This window comes from Mixophyes fleayi, chromosome 12 (assembly GCF_038048845.1).
Source record: "Mixophyes fleayi isolate aMixFle1 chromosome 12, aMixFle1.hap1, whole genome shotgun sequence".
NCBI classification, from domain to species: domain Eukaryota; kingdom Metazoa; phylum Chordata; class Amphibia; order Anura; family Limnodynastidae; genus Mixophyes; species Mixophyes fleayi.
The window spans coordinates 48576987-48599672 of record NC_134413.1 but is presented as its reverse complement, the minus strand read 5'-3'; positions in this window follow the sequence as shown (position 1 = coordinate 48599672).

Below are 22686 nucleotides of genomic sequence, written 5' to 3'. Positions count from 1 at the left end.
CGAGAAGAGTGAAACCACAAAAGGATTTTCTTCCTAAGAGCAGGAGGCACGAGGGTTTTCCCAAATGGTAGCACCTTAGTGGAAGAAGCAGCCAGAGAAACACATTTGGGGTCTAATATAGAGTGGTTGGGACCCTCTTCAACGTCTGAGGACGTCACAAAGGCTTGAGATAGAGCATCTGCTTTTTTATTCTTAGCAGCTGGTTTGAAGGTTATGATTAACTCAAAACGGGAAAAGAAAAGAGACCATCTTGCTTGACGAGGATTCAAACATTGAGCAGACTGTAGATATGACAAATTCTTATGATCGGTAAAAATTGTCACAGGATGACGAGTTCCCTCCAACAAGTATCTCCACTCCTCTAATGCTACTTTAATAGCCAGCATCTCCTTGTCCCCGATGGTGTAATTCTTCTCCGCAGGTAGAAGACCCCGAGAGTAAAAGGCACAAGGATGAAATTTTTGTTGCTCCGATCTTTGGGAGAGAATGGCTCCTAAACCAACATTAGAGGCATCTACCTCTAAGAAGAAGGGAAGCGTCACAACAGGCTGTCGAAGAATGGGAGCAGAGGAGAAGGACTCTTTAAGAAACTGAAAGGCTTGAAGAGCCTCATATGACCATTGCTTAGTATTGGCCCCTTTACGAGTTAGGGCCACAATAGGAGATGCAATCAAGGAAAAATCTTGAATGAAGCGTCTATAGTAATTGGCAAAACCTAAAAAACGCTGGAAATGGTACGAAGAGTAGTTGGCTGAGGCCAATGTAACACAGCATTCACCTTTTCTGGATCCATCTGAAGACCAACTCCAGAGACAATATATCCCAGAAATGGAATCTGGGGCAACTCGAATGAACATTTTTCTAATTTACAGAATAATGAATTTCTACGGAGCCTGGAAAGAACTTCTGCCATATGTTGGTGATGAGAAGGCAGGTCCTGTGAAAAGATCAATATGTCGTCCAGATAGACGACGACACAAACATATAACAAGTCCCGGAAGATCTCATTAATGAAGCCCTGGAAAACAGCGGGGGCATTACATAACCCGAAGGCATTACTAAGTATTCATAATGCCCATCTCTGGTGTTGAAAGCTGTCTTCCATTCGTCACCGGACCTGATTCTAATTAAGTTGTAGGCACCACGAAGATCCAACTTGGTAAAGATCCGAGCTCCCTTAATCCGATCAAATAGCTCAGTAATAAGTGGAATGGGATACCGATTTTTGATAGTAATGGCATTAAGTCCACGAAAATCTATACAGGGGCGTAATGATCCATCCTTCTTTTTTACAAAGAAGAACCCGGCTCCAGCGGGCGAAGTAGAAGGTCGAATAAATCCTCGCTGGAGATTCTCTTGGATGTATTCAGATGTAGCTTGAGTTTCAGGTAACGAAAGTGGATACACACGACCCCTAGGAGGAGTCTTGCCAGGTAGAAGATCAATCGGACAATCCCATGAACGATGAGGAGGAAGACGTTCAGACTGAGTTTTATCAAATACATCGGCAAACGAAACATACTGAGGAGGGAGTTCCGGTGAGGAAGGTGAAATGGAGGATTGCTGAATTTTAAGAGGAACGACTTTAGAGAGACAACGATGATGACATTCAGCTCCCCAAGACGTAACTTGAGGAGTGCGCCAGTCAATCTGGGGAGAGTGACATTGAAGCCATGGAAGGCCTAAAACAATCGGACTTGTAGTAACAGGAAGAATTAAAAACGAGATTTCTTCTTGGTGTAGTACACCAATCTGGAGGGTTACTGGAGACGTACTCTGGGTGATGAGACCATTGATAATGCGTGATCCATCAATAGCAGTCACAGTAATAGGTGTCTTCAAGGTAATCACTGGTAGGGACCATTGATTCAAGAGGGATTTAGAAATAAAATTTACAGCAGCTCCAGAATCAATAAGTGCTTGGGACTTGAAGGATTTGGTAGCAAAGGAAACTGTAACATCAAAAGCGCAGACTTTTAATTTCGTAGAACATGGAGAGGACTCCAGGGACCCTAACTTCACCTCTCCAGAACTGGTTAGGGCCTCGCATTTCCCGATTTTTTTAAGGCATGAATTGAGCATATGTGTAGAATCAGCACAATAGATACAAAGTCTATTCTTTACTCTTCGGTCCCTCTCCTCAGACGTTAATTTGGAACGTCCTATCTCCATGGGTATCACAGGAGATGAAGCTGGGCGAAGTTGAGAACTTGAGCGAAGAGGTGCTTTAACTGAAGTTGTTTTTTCAGACTCTCTTTCACGAAATCTCATGTCTACACGATGGCAAAGAGAAATCAAATCTTCTAAAGAAGTAGGTAGTTCTTGAGTAGTCAGTGCATCTTTAATTTTATCAGAAAGCCCCTGCCAGAAGGCGGCAATTAACGCTTCAGTGTTCCACTGAAGCTCAGAGGCTAATATCCTAAATTGAATGACGTACTGGCCTACTGTACGAGAACCCTGACGAAGACGGAGGATGCTGGATGCAGCGGAGATGACACTACCTGGTTCATCAAATACACTTCGGAACGAGGAAATAAATTTGGCACTATCCTGTAATAAAGGATCATTTCTTTCCCACAGAGGGGAAGCCCATGCGAGAGCTTGTCCGGAAAACAAGGAAATGAGATAGGCCACTCTGGAACGATGAGTAGAGAAATTTTGAGGTTGGAGCTCAAAATGAACTGAGCATTGATTGAGAAAACCCTTACATGTTTTGGGGTCTCCATCATACTTTGACGGAGTAGGCAGGTGAAGCGTGGAAGCCGTAGACACCTGGGATGGCACTGGGGAAATGGAGGAAAGCACAGGAGCATCAATAGTAGCTGTGATGTTTTGCCCAGATGTTCCTTGGGAGGCTAACGCCTGGTAACATTGCAGCAACAGCTGTTAGGGAGCATCCTGTTGCTCCATACGGGTAACCAGATGCTGCAGCATCTCTTTAGCTGTAGGTTCCGAATCTGGGTCTGTCATGGCCTGATCTTACTGTCACGGGCACTAGGGGTCTTTACCCAGGTATCACCAGATGATGGACTTACCAGAGCAGTATAGTTGGTAATATGGTACTCTGGTAGCGGGGTGACCACGGAACAGGAGACAGCAGATGGTGAGAGAGTGCTCGAGGAAAGTCTATGACTAGCAGCACTGGTAATAGGTAGATAACTGTACACAAGGAACTAGATAGACAAGGAAACGTGAGGGTAGTCAGTGGTCTGCGTATAGCAAGTTGTACCACTGCTATAGTGAGGAAGAATGTCCAGGAGTAACGAGGAGGTGGTGAGAGTCAGCGGTCTGCGTATAGCAAGTTGTACCGCTGTCTAGGTGAAGGAATGGAATCCAGGTGAAGGTATCAGGGTAGTCAGTGGTCTGCGTTAGCAAGTTGCACCACTGCTATGTGAGAGGATACTTGGAACTGGTGTCACAGGGAACAGGAGACAGTGGTCTGCATCTAGCAAGTTGTACCACTGCAATATATATGTGAGGAGGGGCACGAGGAGATGAATGCAAGGCAGAGTATACACGGACACACACTGGAGAGCTTGCGATGAGCAGGACACTGTAGAAACCCGGAGGCAGCGGAAAGGAATCAGCTGGTGCAGTCACGATGAACACGGGAGAGTTGAAGTGAGCAGGATACTGTAGAAGCACGGAGGCAGCGGGTAGGAATCAGCTGGTGCAGTCACAATGAACACGGAAGAGTTGAAGTGAGCAGGATACTGTAGAAGCACGAAGGCAGCGGATAGGAATCAGCTGGTGCAGTCACGATGAACACGGGAAAGTTGAAGTGGTTAGGAAACCACAAACGAACAACAGGAATCAGCAGGAGCTGAATACACGAGGAAACACTGGAACACCTTCAGAGGCTCATGGGGAATGAGACTCCAAGATCAGGCAACGAGGTATTGACCACAGGTGCTTTAAATAGGGAGTGTTGCCTGATCAGCCAATTAACTAAAAGGAACAGATACTGAAGGTTTGAAAGGGCTGCACATGCGCAGACCCTCAGGATGGTGGACGGCCACAGTTCCTAAACACACGAGAAGGAGCACTCACAGTCCGGTGAGTGAAAACTACATTAAACTGATCTCGCAGGAAGCAGCAAAATGGATCCATGAACTAGGAACCATAACGCCGAGAGGCCTCAACATTGACTTCGACCTGGGAAGTTTTCTGTAAGTATACATTTCCCTCTTCCTTCCCCCCCCATCCCCCACATAAATCCCCCACATCCACCCCCTCCCCCATATTCCAACTACACCAACTATTTTAGAAAACAACCCACTAGGTATATAATAATTTTTAATAAATTATATATAATATATATTATATATTATATATATAAACAATAACATCATTTATAAGAATCAATTAAAAGTTTATTGGATTAGTATTAGAGAATACCTGGAAAATATCCAAAATATTTTGAAATAATATCTCACCTTAAATACTAATTGGGCCTAAATTAATTATTTATCATCAACTCCACTAATCTAATAATCAATAACCACCTGCCCTATAAACCCACCACCAACCCCCCCCCCCATTCCCTCCCCATTCCCTCCCCATTCACCCACCCAAAAATTTGGATAGCCCCTAATTAACAATGTTACACCCCGCTCTCATCCAATCTCACTATAATTACCAATATATACCACCTACCCAGCCTTGAAATTGTACCCCCTCCCTAGTTCTCTCCCATTCCCCATCCCAATGCCACCTAAACCCCCTATCCTCCCTTCCCCCCCGTCCTCCCCCAGCCCCAGACCACTAACTACTGCCACTAAATATATTTACTAATTATATTTACTATACTTCCAAAGCCCTATTACCCACCATCCCCTATCAATCCCAAATAATCCGTTTGCATACCTAAATCCATCACTATAATTTATACCCATCTCCACTGAATTTTAGACGGGGTCTCCAGATGTCCTCTTTCCTTTCCCCCTTCCCCCGTCCTATGCATGCCCCCGTATCAGTCCTCTTCTCCCCCCAGCCCTGAGGGATGAACTCACTCCACTATAATGTCTATTATCCCCGCTTCCATCTCCCCACTCAAATTTAATCAAATCATTTATCATCTCCTTAGTTTAATTTATCCCCCGTCCGGGATTAACAACCCAGTCGCACGCACCAGTAAAATAACCTTATAAAAGTTAACTCTTACACGCCCAATCCCGACATGTCCCGTAATAAATACCACTTATGTTCCCCCAATCTCAATTTAATTCACAAAAAACACATCAAATCCCTCCCAGGCCCCGCCCCCCCTCCCCTTCCCCCTCCCCCTACCTCATCCCATTGGATTCAACACTTGGAAGGAAAGGATAAGAAGACCATTTTACCAACACACAAGCCACATCCCTGACGAAGTCTCCGGACGAAACGCGTTGGATAGACACCTCACAAGATCCAGACAAGCCAACCAAAGAAACCTGAACGCGGAGAAGCACCAAAGATTCACAAGCCGCTCCACATAAGGTGATACACATCCGAGGGCAAGAGACACACACGCGGAGAGCCCTACTCTGGAGTTGAACGCACAGGCGCCTGTGCGTTCCAACCCAATATCGGAAGTGAGGCATCTGCGTTCCAAGACCAACGGGTAGAAGCCGCTCGGCCGCAGCTACCTTGACCGCTTGTCCAGCGCTACAATCAACATCTACCATCAGCAGCCACCCGCCCACCAACGGCAACGTGCCCAGAACAGCCACTAAGTAAGACCATTCTAAAACTGCTCTTCTAAGAGCTAAAGAGCAAAACGTCTATAACAAAACCTCCACACACACACCTCAATAATAGCCCATAATCCACATCCCTAACACCTATACTCCTTAGCCCCACTATATTTACTCAGCACATATCTCCACATATTTTTAGCACATACTATCATATTCATTACACTAGACAAATTATACATATTTACACCATACCACATCACCTGGTAACAGGATAGCACTACATTCTGAGCTACATTATATTAAGAAGCACCCCAATTTAAGAGCTGTAAGCTTAGCACTTTGAGCTACATACAACAAGCCTCTTCAAGGATAGCAGTTTTTACTGCGAGCTACAGACTTTGAGCTGTAAACAGGGCAGTCTAACCCTCCTGCCCGCCCTGCCCATAAGAGCCATACGCCCAAAACCACAACTACCACCACAGTATACACGGCACTAGGGCTATAAATAAAGCTAAATAAGTATAGACCAAACTACATAAGAAGCTGTATACGTATCCCATACCAGCAGCACCCAAAGATCTGCTGTTTTTGTGTATACTGACTCCCCCCCCCTTCCTTTTTTTCCCCCCTACTCCCCACTCTCTCTCCATCACAGGTTGCGCCACGGCAGAAACAAGAAGACAACCAACAAGCACGGGAACTGGAACACCCAGAACATCCGTTTCGGCAGCAACCACCCTCAAAATACACAAATCAAGCGCAGATGTCCAAGGTAAGCCCTCCCAAAAGGGTCTCTTCCACCCACATCAATCCCACTTATTAAGGCTGTATGACTCCTGCACTCTAATTGATTACTCTGAAGAAAGCGTTAGCCCCACTGCTGCTGCTGTTGCTTCTGCTGGGGGTGAAATGTCAGCCCAGAGGCAGGTCAAGAAAATGAGCAGTCCTACATTTCAGCAATTAACTCTGAAACAATCATTTGCTAGGGGAAGCAAATATGACAGCAGTCACCCAGTCGCCAAGCGAATCACAGACACCATGGCTGCCATGTTGGTGTTAGATCTGCGTCCAATCTCCACAATAAACGCAGCTGGTTTTTCACAGTTAATTGAGGTTTTGTGTCCGCATTACAGAATTCCATCGCAACACCCTTTTTCCCGTAAAGCTATTCCACAACTATACCAAAAAGTGTGTACAAATGTAGAGATTGCGCTGAAAAAATGCCATTCTGCCCACTGTCCCCTTAACCACAGATATGTGGACAAGTGGAAGTGGTCAAACCAAAGACTATATGACTGTGACAGCCCACTGGGTTGGTCATTCACCTTCACCAGCAGGAACAGCAGCAGCATGTACACCACTATGTAACATTTGTCACAGGCAGGCCACTCTTTGTATCACCGGCTTCACTAACAGGCATACAGATGAATATTTGTTACGCAAACTAAGAGATGTGATTGATACATGGCTTATGCCACTTGGACTCTCCCCAATATATGTTATTTCTGATAATGCCAACAATGTAGTGCGAGCATTACACCTGGGCGATTTCCAGCACATTCCCTGTTTTGCTCACACCATAAACTTGGTGGTGCAGAGCTTCCTACGAAATAACCGTGAGTTGCCAGGAGATTCTTTCGGTGGCCCGTAAGATTTCAGGCATTCGGCCACAGCATGTAGGAGATTGCAGCAGCTCCAAGAGCAGTTTAACTTGCCCTGTCACCAACTTAAGCAGGAGGTGGTAACTAGGTGGAATTCCACCCTGTACATGCTGCAGAGGAAGGAGGAACAGCGCAAATTCATCAAGCGTATTGCACAAGTCATGACATTGGGAAAGGAGGTGGCATGTATTTCAGTATTGCACTGAAAAGATTCCCCACTGTGCTGTGCAAGGTGCTGAAACCATTTGAAGTTTTGACGTGTGAAGTGAGTGCAGATTCTGCTCGTTTGAGCCAAGTCATTCCTTTAATTAGACTATTGGAAAAGCAGCTTAAGAAATTGAGGGAGGAGATGAAAGCAAGCAATTCTGCAAAGTATGTTGGCCTTGTCGATCAAGTACTTAATTCGCTTCACAATGATCCTCGAGTTATTAAGATCTTGAGCTCGGATCAGTACGTTTTGGCCACTGTGCTTGATGCAAGGTTTAAGACCTACATTAAGTCTTTGCTTCAAAATGAACGAGATGTGAACTTTTGCAAGGAGCTATTGAACTGGGCCTTGGCTTGACGACATGTCCTCCTTCAGTTTCTCAAGCAGCTGCTGCTCGTAAAAAAAGCAGGGAGGACGCAGAGGGCAGACCAGAACAGTTTAACATCTGGGCTGGTTCGAAGGATTTTTCCAAAAAATGTGTGACCTTGCCCATAACTCCATCCAATATGAGCATTAACATGCAAAGGATGGTGGAGGATTACTTTCAAGAGATAATTGATATGGAAATGTCAAACAGTCCCTTTCCTTACTGGAAAAAAGCAGGCCATTTTGAAACCCATGTACAAACTTGCTTTGCAATACTTAAGCTGCCCACCCTCCAGTGTGTACTCTGAACGAGTGTTCAGCACAGCAGGGAACTTAGTCAGTGATCGCCGTAGAAGGTTACTTCCCAAAAATGTGGATAAAATGATGTTTATTAAAATGAACTACATCTTCCACGAGGAAGGCCTTCACCATCCAACACATCCAAGCACTGACTGTTCTCTAATGGCAGATTCAAGCGGCGATGAATTGATAGTCTGTGATGATGACGTACACACTGATGAGGGTGAGGATGAAGCTGAAGATGATGACGATAACATCTTTTTAAAACTTTCTATGTAAGTGTAGGGTGCAATATACCCCCAAAGAGGAAAGGGACTTGGGGCATTTCCATATCACGTAGCATCTTGAAAGGCTGCTGTTTCGGCAATTTCTCCTTAAGGGTAGGGTGTCATATACAGAGTGACCCAAAACTGTCTTTGTCCATTTCTCTTAATATTGTACAGTCTATAACAGCTGAATTTTTTGGTATTTTATACAAGTGGAGGGGGGTCTAGAGAGACAGAAACTAAACTGCCTTTTTCCATTTCTTTATATATTTAACTATAAGTGTAGGGTGTAATATACATCCAAAGACGATGGCTGCATTGCCAATATGCATAGATGGAGAGGAAGACAATCTGTTTTGTGTGTAGAATTAATGAAGTCCTACCAGGAACTGTTTTTTGGATAATTTATTAGCTTTACAATTACATTACTTATCCTAGAAACAGGTGGACCACTAAATTTGGTTATTTTAGGCCCAAAAACATTGATTTTTAATCAAAATAGCAAAGCAAAACCTAACAAAACCAAAACACGCAAGGGCGGTTTTGCAAAATCAAAACACGAATATATATATTGTGGCAAGAGCCCGCTACTGCTGAAGCACACACGAACAACTTATTCCTTTTTATGTAGCTTTATTGTCAGTATGGTAAATGTTTTGGCACCGTATACTTTCACAGCAATTATGGAGACCCTAAACGCTAGCTATACATAGACCAGCTTTCTCTCAAGACCAGCCAGCTTCCCCAGCCTCCTGTGTGGAGAATACAGGGATTTAGACCTGCCCAGCCATCGGATCGGCTTATTCGAATAACCAAGTTTTTCATTCAAGCCTACACGTAAACCACACATGGAGATGCGAATAATGTGACCGGGAAATGGGTGACCAGGCCAGGATACCTTAAGCCCTTTATCACCTGTATTGTTTCTAAATATGTTACCCCTTGATTAGCCTCTTACTACGTTAACAACCGTGGCTCTCGGACCCATCTTTCAAAATATCTAAAGTATTTAGTCCCGTCTATACGCCATTTGGGACTTGGCCTGGCTATGGCTCCTAAAAGGCATAAGTCTTCGAAGACACCGTCGGCCGTACAGTTCTTCAAACCTCAATCCTCACCTTCCGCAGGAGCGGTCCCTAAACACAAAGGTCCAGAGGACCCAGAATCCAGGGCAACCTCACCAGCTCAGATTCAGTCTACCGCCGCCTCGGTTCTATCACAAATGGACCAGGACGCCCCTGTCACCATTAAATCCATGCAATTAATGTTTGACTCTTTCAAATCTGATGTTCTATCTGAGATGCGCTCCTCGAGACGGGAGATCAAAACGCAGGTGGCGAAAGTTGGTGGGAGAACCTCCCACATTGAAGATAAGATGGAAGAGTTTGCAGCGTCTCATAATGCTCTTATTACGTCCCATGAGAAATTGGAAAACTATGTCTATGGGATGGCTGATAAGTTGGCTGATGTGGAAGACGGCTCCAGGAGAAACAACTTGAAGCTGCGGGGTGTCCCGGAGTCGATCTCCATTTCAGAACTCACGGACTTTGCTAAAAGTCTATTCAAGAAACTCCTTCCTGAAGCCTCTGATCAAGATCATCTTCTGGACCGCATTCATAGATTGCCGAAACCGAGAGGCGGGCTGGAGTCAGCTCCTCGCGACACGCTAATGCGGGTGCACTTTTTCCACATCAAGGAAAGAATCCTACGGGCAGCCAGAACACAGTCTGCGGAAGAGGCTTTACAAAATCTGCAATTGTTTCCGGATTTCTCCCCAGCCACTGTTGCTAAATGCCGCACGTTCCAGCCTATCACTAAAGCGCTCCGGGAGAACCAAATTCAATATTGTTGGGGCTTTCCAGTTAAGCTTATTATCTAGCGCAACAACTCCACCCATGTGATAGCCGCAGTGGAAGAAGATATCAATCTATTGAAATCCTGGGACATTCATACCGCAATCACAACCTCAGCCCCTTTGTCATGATCTTGGAAGGTCTAGCCGTGTCTGGTTGCAGAATCGCAGATAAACTCTTGTCTACTGCTACCACTTTTGTTCGAAGGCCTGCCTCCTGCAGGGGCGACCCAGTTCTACATCATGCCCTTTGGACTCTTTAAAGTCTGCTTCACTACGGTTTTCGATCCCATTGAATATAACGAAGTGAAGCTTCAGTGGTAGGGACAGATCACACACCTTCGGTCGGTGAGCAGTTTCAGCCTTAGAGCTGAGTGGGACTCGTTGAGTGTTTATATATAGGATATCTAGTTGATATATATATATATATATATATATATATATATATATATATATATAAAAAAAATTCTTACGTAATAACTAAATTATATCCTTAATGGATAGGCTTGTAAAGGTTATTTACTTACTCCTTCAATATATAGCAGGATTTTCTGTGTTTCATGTAATGTTAACTTTACAGGTGATAATTGTAATTGTTTTGGTTTTTTTTAATGGTATTTTTCGGGGTTTTTTTGTTGTTCTTTGCCATTCAATTGTGTTACTATCTTGGGCGGGTATTAATAATAATAATAATAATAATAATAATAATAATAATAATAATATTGGGCCTGATTCATCAAGGTGCGCATACGCATCTGCTAATTGGTTCTGTGCATGCGCGAAACGACACTTGCGTTACGCAATCACGGCAGATACTACTCTCAAAGTCAACGCAATCTCAAAGGACAACGCAAATAGATTTGAGATGGTTGCTGACCACTTGAGAACAAAGGGGTGGGAATGGGCGGAGAGTAGGCGCAGACTGGGCGGAGATGAGACATCATTTGAGTAAAGTAGGCGTTATGCTTTTTCACTTGAGAACAGTAGGCGTTCCCTCTGTCCAGTTGAGTGAAACTGACGTCACTCCTGTCTCAAATCTTTCACAAGCCATACCTTGCATGGATGAGCATGACAATGGTCAGGAGAAAGGCTTATTGAAACGAAGCACAGCATCAAACACAAATACACAATTTTAAAAGTAAACACAGCCTGGGAATTGCTACAGGCATCAGGGTTAACAATAAATTGTTGTTTGCTGTACAGTGAGCATTACATATTTTATTAAAGAGAGGGCATGTTGGACCAATAAAGACAAATCTTTCACAAAAGTTAAGGAAGGCCAGGGTAATGTTTAAATCGAAAACACCTAGCGCAAACATCTGTAAAAAGCTTTTGGAAGCATTCTCTGCATATGAAAAATGTAAAAAAAAATATGCTAAACAAACACACATATTAATATTTGGTATTTTACTCAGAAATGGGAAAAAAATATTTTTTTTTTATAATATAGCGCACTATGCTGTTTGCTGCCTCTTCAGTAAAGAGGGCTGGCTTTTATGGGCTTCTACACTGCAGTTTAGTGTGCTAGGCAGATATATTTTCTACTATCACTCCCCCTATCCATTGTGGCTTTCAAAATGGTGTGCACACTCCATTCCCCATTCATGACACTTTCCAAAATGGAGTGCACACTCCATTCCCCATTCATGACACTTTCCAAAATGGAGTGCACACTCCATTCCCCATTCATAAAGGCTGCAGGAATCGAGTGCACAGTGCATGGGTAATTTTCTAAATTGTGTTAAACTGTTGGGCAAACATTCGCCTTTATCTGAAATATTTATTATAAATCTCTTTTGATTCTCATCAACTAACAATTATCATTAGTCTCAATATGCAACATGGATTATTTCACAGTTGTTGATGGTGCCTTTTCAATATAATAAAATAATAATACACATATAATAACTGTACACTTTTGTTGGAATTTACACGCATTATTTTTGCTATTGTAAATGAAGTGTTTGATTACCACAGGGTAAGTTTTTGCAGCAACACAAATATTGTAAGGATATTAAGGATCCCTAAGACACAAGTGAATTAGTGAGGTCTCGAACACATGTTTACAAGCTTCAAAGGTGGATTGGCTAACTGCTACGCCACTGTACAATTGGTGATGAGAACAGAATAGATTAACAATGAAAGATGAGCAGCAACTTCTATCATAAGTTGGTGTCCTTAAAAGATGGTGAAAGCTCCAAATATTTTCACATATTATACACTGTAAGAATTGGTATATGGTGAGTAAAAATGTATGCATATTGAAATATATCCATGTTCATTAATACAAATCAAAAGTATATTAATATTGCTACCATTTTTGTGTTGTCTTTTTGGGGTAAGCACTTAGCTTTTTCTACTTCTGCCAGTACAGATTGACTATGTCTTTGCAATAAAGTCTTTTGCAACAACTCCTTTGATGTGTTGTAAGTGATCACAATGTTCAACATGACATATAGGCAGATTACACAACAAACTATATACAAAAGCACTCTTAGATAAGTCAGAGTGGAATAAATACACTCAAACATTGACATAAACAAAGGTAAGCCACATACACGCATGAATCGGGGGTCAAACTCATTACCTTATCATTGCAAGGTTATTTCTTTATCCACAAAGCTATACTTTAAATTGAAAAACCCACACCAAACTGCACAATAACTATTTTGGTCAGCTGAATCGCTGTCTTAAGTCTGACAAATCTGGCAGGTTGCATTTATTGTTAACGGCATGACGGATAACGCGCTATTAAAATCATAACCCTACATACACACACATAACTAAAAAAAATTGCTTGTCGAACGCATCAGGACCTAGAAAGACTTCACCTTAAAAAAAAAAAAAAGGGCGCAAGTTGCATATCTTGCGCTATGTTACAAGCATTTGCATATTTTTATTTATGTTATACTTTAGTGAGTATGCTTAATGGAGGCTCGTAAATCGCTTTGCGCTTATGGTTGACCTGTGGGCTTAAACTCCTGCACTTAGTTTTGGGGGGTGGAATACATAACCACTACACTATAGTGTCACACATTAAGTTGTCACATGTTAATTTAACACATGTAAATGATTTATACGGAATATAATTATAGTCAAAACTATTTTTACCTTAATATTGCCACAGCACTAACAGCTAAGCGCATGATTTACATCGGAAATAATAGTTTAAATCTCAACTTACCGTACATTGAATCTACTTTGCTAACATGGCAGGTGACTTTTAGGCTAAAACACACTTATTTAATTTGTACGCACCTGTGTGCTCTTAATGACTTCTGTCCGGCATACTCTCCGGCATGCAATTAACTAATTACAGTGGTAGTTAAAAATACCTTGCTGGCACTTCTGTGTTGTTGGGAGTTTCACAGTTCTGGGTAAGTAGACTGTAGATGGTCAAATGTTTTTTTAATCTGATGTTTACTGCTGTACCTTGCTCAGCACTCAGTACGTTTAAATATTTAACAATATGTTGGTGAGCTAAAAATCTTTATTGTTGCTGAAAGGGCTTAATGTACTGTGCTAGTGGTTTTTATGTTGAAGGTTATTGGAAAAGTGTTTGGCTAGCTGCAGAGATTTAATATTTAGCCCACTGTGTATACTTAGAGGCGGAAGTGCATACAGACCTCTAGAATGTAGAGAAATTAATAAATATTATCCCTTTTCATTCCTAAATTTTTTACCTGTTTACCCTCCCCCACAGATATCGGATCTGCTGCCGAATCTGGTACTGTCATTGTTTGGGATCTGTGGCATTTAATGACAATCTTGTCTGTGTGTGTGGTAAGTAGAAATCAGATATTATTTCTTACATACCCCTTGTTAAAACACCTTGCAGTAAGAATGGCCAGGCTTTTGTAATTTCGTTATTTGTGCTCTAATCACCTTAATTGAAGTGGTGTTTTTTGGCCCTACCTTAAAGACACATTAACACTCTGTATTTAGTGTTTCACTCCCTTCACATTTGTACGCCACATAAAGTTCAATCTAACTAATCTGATTTGTGAAAGGGTCTATGGCGATGGTAAGTATCACGTTTGCAAGCACTTTGGTGGTGGTTCTATATGACTATATGGTGTTTGGACAATGAATATGGTTTGTTTCTGTACATTTGGTTCAAATGTTTTTGGTTTTTTTTAAAAAACAAACTCCCCATTCCACATTACTTTCATCTACTTATGGACTGTCCTTTTACACCATTAAGAGAAAGCATGAATAACGACATAATTGTAAGTATTAGTTGTGTAATTTGTGGCAAAGTCACACAATGCAAAGTCTAAACGTTTCACCTAAGTGGTGGTTTGTGACCTCTTCCTTTTGAAACCCATACAGGCACTCCTGGAGTTGGAGTACATTATGCATCATGAGGGGCCTGCTCCTGTGCCCTGTCCTAACCAGCAACTACTTATTCAAGGTTAGATGATATAAGGTATGGTAAGTTCAAATTTCAATATGAATAGACATGGACTGGTGTGATAGTGAAATGTCTAATATGTGTATTCATTTTTTTTAAAAAAAACATTGCAACCTGTATTTAACCTTTACAATGTGTGAAGAAAGTATATTTTCATGCCTCTAAGTTTTGCATCAATGTACTTTGCTAAATGCACCTCAGTGTGTTAGATTTCATCTACAGCCTAATGTCGCAACATTATTGATTTTTGGTTAAAATGTTTGCTACAGTTTGCCCAGTCCAGACTTTGCACATTTGATGCTTGTATTAGCAAAGCCACAAAAGGCACTAATGGTCTAGTATGTAGATGTCCCCTAGTGTCATAATGTGTTTGCTAAATTGTGACATTTTAAATGTACCCTAACTCTGGTCATTTATCCATGTGAGGTTTATAGGTTATTGTTTGGCACATATAGTGTTTTGTAGTGGTCATTTTTCACAATTTTTTTGTTTGTCTTATATCTACAGGCTGTATATTACACTTGGCCTGGAGTGCTGGTGTTTGTGGCATTGCACTTTCCTTTTGTGTTGGATTTTGGAGTGGTGCAATTCGTGTCTCACTGTTGAAGTATTTCTCCATAGCTCCAAGCCTGCTTATGTCTCTCTTCAGTCTGGCCACATTGTCATCTCTTCATCCAAGGAACTTTGACACACACAGACCATTAACTTCTTTGCTATGTTTTTGTTTGGATTCATATATGTAATAAATATATCTTATCCTGCAAATGACTCTGCAATCTGTTGTCATGCCATTTTGTACCATTACTATAGTGCAGTGATTTCTCTTTGAATACACATAAATCCATGTGTATTGCTTTCCTAACTATTGTGTAACAGGTATACTTGGTAAATATATTATTTCAATGTGTGGTTCTTTTGTCCTTTGCCACAGACACACCATAGCCTACAAACACACTCTATGGTGTTTATGTTCAGTTATAGAAATTGAGTTTAGTTTGGAGGTTTATATGTGTGTTTGGTTGCTTAGTAGTTAATTTCTTGTACACTTTACAGCTTTTAGAGGGAACATGGTAGGTGCATAGCAATATAGGCATTTTAAAATGTGTAATGCATACAAATAATACTAAAATGTTACCGGTGTTACGTCCAACACTTAACTTTTGCCCCTTGCACAAACAGGATAACAATCTTTCGCCTGTGCTAGTGGCACTTTGTTTCAAAGTGGCCCAACACCCACATGGCACACACAAACCCAACACTAACAATGATGGGAAATGCGTTAGTGTCCTAAGCTACTGTAGTCTTGCTACAAGGGCAGATTAACATTATGTGTAACCCACCTTTGGAACAGCAAATAATCCAGTATTTACCCTTTTCATGGTGTATTTACAATGTTTCCTTGTTGTGATAAGTAATACTTTACCTAGTTTGTTAATAGCTCCAGTCTGCGAAATGTCAGTTTACGGCCAACACACTTATTCCAAATTAGCACTAGTTACATTAGTCTGATTACACACATTGTTTGGCAGCAGTCACTTGACATGTTTGGAGCCCCTGACAATGTATGTTTATATTTTTATTGTGGTGTATAAATGTGTAATTTTTAGACAATCCAAATATCTTTTAGATTTCCCTCTGTAAATATAACATATCGACAAAAGGCACATTCCAGCTGGGTTTGACTACAAATCATATGTCAGTGTGTATGTAAATTATGTTAGTTTTGGGCAGAATAGAAGCTATGACAGTTTAAACATGCTAGTAAATGTGAAGACTCTTTTGCGCCTCTTGCATTGTAACATGGTTTTGTCCAGGACACTGAAAGAAGGATACAAATCTTTGAACATCCTTATTCATTCTGGGCCAGTGATCATGTGCAATGGGTACCTGTGTCTGTATTTACACAAAATTTTAACATACCAAACGACTCATCATAATAATTTGCACGTGATGTCAATTAGCTTGCCCCTCCTAAATAAAATCCACCACTGGAAAGAAGCAAAAACCTAGTGTCATGGCCAGTATAGCAATGAATGAATCAGTGTTCATAAGTAAATAAACTATAAGGTCTGTTTAGAAAAATAAGGTATTAAGGCTTCCAAATTGTTTTGAACTGTCATGCAATTGTGGAATCAGAGTTTAGTAAAATAACGACTGTATCGAGCAATTTGGGTGACAAACTACCTCTTGGATATTCATCACTAGGTGATGTAGATAATGTGGTGTATACTTAATTGGATTAGAGGGTGTGTTTATTTTCCAGAGTAAACCATAATCAAACTGCCATGTAAGAAGGACACTAAAAAGTGTCCTTCTTACATGATTAGCCAGGCACACAGCAAACCGCTCACACAAGACTACATACACCCTTATATAGTGTAAAAATGTCACGGTCATCTGTATTTCTTCATCCGATTAAGGACCCTTGGGACTAGCTGGAGCAGGACAGAATAACAACCTAGCAGACTGGATCATCTTCCTGCTCATGTTCTTGATGATTATCGAATATAGCAGGGGAATGACCAGTCAGCAAATGTGGTCATAAACTCTGCTTTTGTAATGCAGGCCAGAACACTGGAGCCAAGACCTATCCTCTGGAGAGAAGTGTGTTGTTCGGCCAATGAACAGATCACAGCAGCAGATTTAAATAGGGTGTCCAAAAAAACCATTGGCTGATCAGTTAATGTTATCTGAGCTGGTGATTCTGGTTGGTCTTGAATGATCACCTGACTGCATCCAAGCTGGCCGCGCCCATGCAGCAGAACAAACAGTGTGTGTTTTCAAATGGAGGTGTGGAGGATGGGAATGTTGCAGACAACCAGAAGGGGCCAAGGTAGCCGTGATATGACAGCGGTGGATGGGGTAAGTGCGCCTAAGATCCCAATTTGAGTCACTAACTATATGTGCTTATTGCAATAAGGACATTAGGTAACATTTAAACAAGCGTTATGCTAAAGGGTGATCGGTGTGCCACACAATGTGCATTAGTACTAGGGATGTGCACCGGCCACTTTTGGTGTCTCGTGTTTTGTGTTTTGGATTCGGATTTGCTTGAGGTTTTGGGTTCGGATTTGTTTCGCAAAACACCTGACGAAACATTTTGGTTCGGATTTAAGGTTTTGGATTCGGATTTATTTTGAAAAAAACATAAAAAGTGCTAAAAAACAGTTTTGTGGGGTTTTTTTTTTCACTCCTACGCTATTATTAACCTCAATAACATTCAATAACAATCATTTCCACTAATTTCTACTCTATTCTGAACACCTCACAATATTGTTTTTAGGCCAAAAGGTTGCACCGAGGTAGCTTGAGCACATAATGCCAAAAAAAGAGGTACAAGATGGAATTGTTCTGGGCCCTCCCTCCCACCCCTCGCGAGATTCGACGGGAGACTTGGACGACAGAGCCTCGTTTTCAATTTTTTGCCCGCCGGAAATATCGGAACAGTGCTCGGATTCCATTCGGATCCGCACTGTTCGGGTGGGCTCGGATTAGCGGAATCCGAGCCCGCTCATCTCTAATTAGTACTATTCTTAAAGGCAAATGCCTTATTAGATCTGTTGCAAATTTCTACAGTCAGAACGGTTCTGAATAGTAGTTAACAATACTTGACCTGTGGCATTATGCAAAAAAATGTTAGGAGTGATTTGGTGCCATTTGCACCTGTTTTTTGCGGCTACTTTGTGTCAGCTTACAAAAACAATACTTCCTTTACAGGATGATTTTTGCTACCTATAAAGGGCCACTGTTGTAGTGGCACGCTTGTTTTTAAAACATTTACTCACACAAAGCAAGAAACACTGTGGCAAATTCATTCTGAAGCTTAGCTTGATAAACTTCTTGTTTAAGTCTTCTTGACCAAACCATGGGCCTGAATCATTCTAGAAAGTTAAGACAAAGTAACTAAGTCAGGCAAAAACATGTGGCATTGGAGGGGTATGTTTTAAAAATGGAGCTTGCAGTTTCTTATGGGGGGTAGGAGAGGTCCTAGATGAATTTAACATTTCCGTGTTCAAATAAGCTAACAAGTATTTGTGCGCTATATTAAGATACAGACAGTATTTAACTTTAGCCAAAAAATGTGTGATAATTTACTACCCTTGCATTATTACATGGTTTCTAGCAGATTATTGTAATAAGGATCCTTTGCATTTATGAACCTAAATCAATCTGGCACTTCCTTTTGGACACCACACTGAAATTAGATACCTATTCCTTAAAGAACCTTAATGATTCCGGCCGTGTGTTCTGAGTTAATATTTTGCTTAGACTTGATAACAAGTATTGCGTAAAAGAAACCATAATAGATTATGTATTAGTAAATAAAGAAACACGTACTTATATTAATAAAAAAAATAATAATTGTGAAACAAGAATACATATTTTTAAAGCAATATATGACATAAGGTTTCTTCACCAAAAAAAACAATTATTTTCGTTTTGGCTTTTTGTATGGAGTCGGAATGGACTGTGTCCGACTCCTACTTCTTGTCACCCGTGATGTAGAGGAGTCAGAGGAAGCAGCCAAACCTGCATGGGAAACGGATTGTGTCCGACGAGGTGAAGGTGCAGCCTCATGGACAGGGGATTGGGAAGGGACCACGACAGGGGATTGGCCAAAGCCACGGGCAACAGGGAGGGGGGACGCAACAGAACCAACAGGGAGGGAGGATTCAGACACAACAGGGAGGTTTGAGCCACCAGCCAACTGGGTATGGGGGCTGGTGAAATAAAAATCTGAACTGGGTGAAGGTAATGTGCCGGAGGTGCATTGGGAGTGGGCATGCAAGAGATTACCCAGGAGTGTTTCGATATGTGACATTGTTCTATTTAAAGCTTCCATTTGGGTGGTGTGTGTGGTCATTAAAGAGTTGTGTATGGTCATTAAAGAGGTGTGTGTGCTCATGAAAGTGGAGAGTGTGCTATTGAGACTGGTAAGTTGTTGATCCGTGTGTTGGACAGTGCTCGCTATTAGTGCCATGTGAACATTCTGTGCTTCTGTGGCATTGTAAAGTCTTTGGGATGTGTGTGAGAGTGACCGCTCCCATGCATCTTCAGCTGGATCCACCTGATCCCCCTCCACATCACGGGCAAGTTCTTCATTGGGTGCAGTGGCCTGCTGCTCGGAATCTGTAGAGAGAATAAATACAAATACTAAGATATTATATAAAAACATTTCGGAACAATAATGTTATTTTTACACATATTGAGGTACGCCTGATGTAGCATTGGTCAAGTCTGAAATTACATTTAATGTGCTTGCAGCCCTTCACAGTCACCAAAAGCAGACATTACCACATATTTTTACGCAAAAAACTGTATATATAGAGACATTTTTTCTTTAGTGTCTACATTACATTTCCTCCAATCTGATAGGCTAAGACATTGTGCAATCAAAGTGATCCTTCAGACACATCCTGAGAGTTTACACATTTGCTCAGACAGATAGAAACCTTTACAGACATTAACTAAGCACACTCATCATTGTACCTAGTGGACCGGAATCTCCTCTTCGGGGTGGGCTATAGCCAGTGTCTATGTCGCCCACCCCAACAATCTCCACCAGAGCAATTGCTACCCTGGCACGCTCCTCAAGGGGGTTCAATGAAATATCCATTGGTGGCCCACCCCCAGTCCCTTGGGCATGGCGGTGTTGCCGAGCCAGCTTGCTTTTGAGTCTTAGTTTATAGTCTGCCCAGCTGCGGAATAGACAAACATATGTGTGCGTCAAATATCTTGCTTTTTGATCCAAAAAAAAGAAAAAAACCATTATCCACAATTATTAATGGCACATTGTACACTAATGTCTTGGGATTTTCATTCGTGGTTAATGTGCACAACTGATTATGTAAATGTGGCCAACGTCCATGCTGCTTTTAAACATCACCTAAGCCCCTGATAGGGAAATACTTTATAGACACAAGGCTGGTTTAACATCACAGTTGCCTAAGTAATACTAACACACAATCTACATACATATCTATATCTATATCGAGAGAGAGAGAGAAACAAAAGCAAAGAAATACTATTCAACACAGTCATTTACATTCTCTAGGCCTTTTGGTCAAACATTGGCTTAGTACCGTTTCTGGACCTCATGCAGTTTTCGACCATGGGGCGAGATGTCATTTATAGCTCTTGTTATGAGCTCCCAATGGCGGTGACGCTCAGGGCCAGTAATCTGGCGCTCTTCAGAGTGAAATCTCTGTAATACCTCGGACACCAAAACCTCTAGTTCTTCATTGGTGAAGTTTTTTTTGCGCATACTTGGCCGCCCGGGTGCCTGCTCACCACTGGGGCCTGGCTCAGACATATTTCTATTGGAAAGATAATGAGATTAGGTTTTGCCAATGCAAAAAGTCAGGTGCCAAAACAGATTGTATGCCCATCCACCCTCTTAAAAGGTTTAATTTGGGAAACTGCTACCTAGGTATAAAACACATAGCCCTTATTCTAATCAACATTGTTGCTTCTATATTGAACCAACATTGACTTTGTCCACTGTATTTTTACATTGATGGTCGACAAATACTACTTAAACATTCAGCTACTACTACCAGTTGCCACTTTTAAAAGGCTAACCTTGGTCAACAGGTTAGCCACATACCTAAATTAATGATATCACATTAAGTTTGTCCGAGTAGCAAACCCTATATGGTGCTTGCAATATTACCTTTCAAAATCAAATCAGCCACCAACACACTTAAGTGTGTACTACAAATGCAATTTGTTATGTAAGCTTCCAAATACATTTAAACATTTTGATGCATGTGTCCCTCGATGCAATAATTCAGTTATTAGTGTGTGGGATATGGATAATCTAACAGTACTTAGCATAGTGTAAGCTACTAATGCATTCTTTCCCAGTTAAATGTGAGGCCAAGCCCACTTCTGGTCACACTCTCATTACAGCTATGACACACATATTTGTGCATACACAGATGGCTAAATGAGCAGATACAAACTATTGGTATATACTAGAGATGAGCGCACTCAGATTTCTGAAATCCGAGCCCACCCGAACGTTGCTGATCCGAGCCGAATCCGAGACAGATCCGGGTATTCCTGCCAATTTCAAAACTGAAACAGAGGCTCTGAGTCATAATCCCGCTGTCGGATCTCGCGATACTCGGATCCTATAAATTCCCCGCTAGTCGCCGCCATCTTCACTCGGGCATTGATCAGGGTAGAGGGAGGGTGTGTTAGGTGTTCCTCTGTACCTACTATATCTCGTGCTGTTCAGTTCTGTGCTGTGCTGTGCTCTGTGTTCTGCTCAGTCCAGTGGTGCTGTGTCCTGTGCTCTGTCCTTCTGAGTTCAGTGGTGCTGCTGGGTCCTGTGCTGTGTCCTTTTCAGTCCAGTGGTGCTGTGTCCTGTGCTCTGTCCTTCTAAGGGCATTGTTATTTCCCCATTATTCCCAAATTATACATAATTTCAAAAAAAGTTATAAAAAAAATTACAAAAAAAGTAATTATAAAAAAAAAAAAAAAAAATATCCCAAAACAATCCTGCAGTACATTGGTACTGCTATATTACAAAGTTCACTGATTCAGCAGTATAAGTCCATTGGTACTGCTATATTACAAAGTTCACTCATTCTGCAGTATAAGTCCATTGGTACTGCAATTTACAAAGTTCACTCATTCTGCAGTATAAGTCCATTGGTACTGCAATATAACAAATTCAGCAGTATAAGTCCAGTGGTACTGCTATGTTACTGGCAGGAAAAAAAGGCAGTTTGGAAGCCCCTGTACAAACTGGCTCTATTTTACCTGAGTTGTCCCCCCTCCAGTGTGTTCTCGGAAAGAGTTTTTAGTGCAGCGGGGAACCTGGTCAGGGAGCGGTTAAGGAGGTTTCTTCCTCAGAACGTTGAAAAAATTATGTTCATAAAAATGAATTATCAATTCCTCAATCAAGTACAGCACTGCCCTCCAGATAGTACA